Source organism: Empidonax traillii, unplaced genomic scaffold, assembly GCF_003031625.1.
Source record: "Empidonax traillii isolate 1590-97213 ecotype Southwest subspecies unplaced genomic scaffold, ASM303162v1 scaffold148:size1803964, whole genome shotgun sequence".
NCBI lineage: Eukaryota > Metazoa > Chordata > Aves > Passeriformes > Tyrannidae > Empidonax > Empidonax traillii.
Window position 1 is genome coordinate 1,208,495 of NW_020955341.1, and position 2,771 is coordinate 1,211,265.

Sequence of the window (2,771 nt, forward strand, 5' to 3'; positions counted from 1 at the left end):
TTCCCTGCCTGGGCTTTGGGGCTAGAGAAGTGGTTGTGTTGAGGAGAATTGCAGAGATCAAAGCAGAAGACATAGACAAATAAACTGTCTCTTCTAGTGCACTGCTTGAAACAAATACTTCATTCAACTGTCAAATCAGCAAAACCAGGTTGTTTCTGATTGACTGGGTTATTTCATTATCACTGATTTAAGGTGGAAGGAGTTTATTCATTAAAAAAAAAGAAAAAGGCAAAATGTAACAGTGAGATGTATTTGGTCTCAAGGCTTTAATTCAAAGTGAAAAAAATCCACAAACACCCTGAAATAGTTTGGTTTTTAAGCAAAATGAGAAAAAGAATAGAAACAAGACTTCTTAAACAGTGAACCAGTTGCTGAAGAAGCTCTCACTCTTCAAGGGGAAAGGGTTAAAATCCCTGTGGTGTCTTCTCTGACCTTCACATTACACTGAAGAGGAATTTGGCCCAAGCTTTCTCTTGGTAGAGAATCTGACTCAGAAAAGCAGTCTCTGCTCACGATGCCTTGCTCCTCCCTCTTCTCTTATCCAAGACTTCTCTGGGCCCTTTTCTATACTTAGTATTTCAGGTCAGCAATAGTTATGTTGAATTTAACTGGGTTCAAGCAATTCTGTTTTACATTGTGTCTTGGAAAGAGAATCCCCCTAGAACTTACAAATGCTTTACATTGTAAAAAAGTTTTCCTTTCACTGATGGGTTCATTTCTTCTCAGAAGTTTTGATACTCTGCAGATGAATGCAATAACATTTGTTTTCACATGGAAGTGCATGTTTGAGCACTGTCTCATGTAGCTGGGTGTTTTGAAATCTCTTAATCCATTCCAAAATGCTTGCTTGACCTATACTTGACTTGGGCTTACAAGAAATTTTATTATACTAGTAAAGCCCAATTAGCTGTGAGTAAGTAACAGCATTTTGCAAATTTGACTATTTGTCATTGTTATGATTATCATATCTAGAGCTTTAAAGTTTACAAATAACAGAAGTAGTGTGCAATATCTATTTTTCTTCCCACAGAAGGAATCAATCCATTCCATAGGCATCCCAAGACATTTGTAGCTTTACGCTTTTTTTTTTTTTTTTTTTTTTTTTTTTTTTTTTTATATTTTTTTTTTTTTTTTTTTTTTTTTTTTTTTTTTTAGGAATATTTGTTGGTTAAGATTTATCCTGTTCATTGCAATTGTCAAAAGGTCTTCCTTCATATACCTTATGCACCCAAAGGTGTTCTTTCCATGTGTACAATGACAGTGCAGCCTCTGGAATCAGATTTCCTATGGATGAAATAAGCTGTGATTGCCATTTCAGACATTCTTCAAGAGCAGCAGTGATTCAGATTTCTAATTAAAACAAAGCTAAAACATTTACTCTTGTGCTTATATTTGACTAGAAATCTTAGTATGATGCATTACTGAAGCAGAACTGTATTTTCACTTCTATTGTGATCTGTGAACTTGTTCAGCAAAAGTTCCTGCAGCAATAATTGATGAATCAAGCAGTCTCATGTTTCCAGGCCCAACAATTAAGTAGAAAGAACAAACTGCCTTTATTTTCTTTTGTAAAATAAAGAAATTCTTTCTAGAACAAAATAGCTGGTAGTCACATGGACTGAGTGTTAACCCAGGCCTTGCTCTCACTGAAAACACCTGTGACTCAGCTGTCAACCCTTTAAATGCTGTGAATATTTTCTGTAACAGTGTGAATAATAAACCATGCTACAGCTTTCTGTCCTCAATTTTTAATTGACATAGTATGTAGTAAAATCTGAATTTCTTATATTAAATAGCTTGTAGTGTAACATAAATTGTATTAAAAACGTAGAGTCATCTTTAAATATAAAACCAAAAGCAAGTTGGTTTAAAAGCTTTGAACTTCCTGCATGTTTCAATTTTCTGTAAATTCAAGCCTTGAATTTGAGTAGATCACTCTTTTCGGAGATGATTTTCTGTTTAAGATTGTTGGAAAACTGGAAGGACCCTTTGATAAACCTGAAGTTTTAAATCGGTTGCTGATTATCAACTGTCTGAAAAAATGATACAAAATGTTAATTTTGTCGATGGCACTCATTCATCTTCATGCTACTTCATTCAGTGAGAGGTTTGCTAAGTTCAGAAGTTGTGAGAAATTGGTGGATATTGTAACTCACTTAAATCCGGACTGTAAATTTTGGTTCTGACTTTCAAATGCCAAAAATTCAAAGATTGTAGTCTGGTTTTTGATGTATTTTTCATTTATGTCATATTTAGTGATTAACTGTTCAGTCCTCTATCCATTACTAGCAGGATGAGTCTGCTTCTGGGATACTGGAATTTTACGTAACTTGAAACAAATAGCTGCCTAATTGGAAGACATGATATGTTTTAAAGAACACTTTGAGGATGCATTATGGTTGGGACAGAAATTCTCACCCTTTTATGTTTTCAATCTTCTCTCTTGGCACTGCTGAGCTAAAATGTTTATTCTTTCTTTGCCTTCCCTCAAGAGAAGAGAAAAATGAAGGTAGCATCAAATAAGGGCTGTCTTATTGTTTGTAAGGGTGGTATGTTGAGAATGGTTATTTATTGGTCTTCATTTCACCCTGTGCGTGGCTGTTACAGATTTATAAAATCTACTGATACACTTTAAAGTAGTTAAGTGCCTTAGCTTTTATATTTCAATAAATTTTCCACAGCTGCAGATGCTCAGAACCACATCTTGTGAAATCTTTTTATTTTATTTAAAAAAAAAAAAAAAGGCAGTGAAAAAAATCCAAAGAAACTTG

The 2,771-nt window shown here is 34.1% G+C and overlaps 1 protein-coding gene across 6 annotated transcripts in view; it reads left to right on the plus strand.

The window, feature by feature from the left end:
- ST5 (suppression of tumorigenicity 5) overlaps positions 1–2,771 on the plus strand; it is a 175,955-nt gene that overhangs the window by 118,565 nt on the left and 54,619 nt on the right. The window lies entirely within an intron of this gene.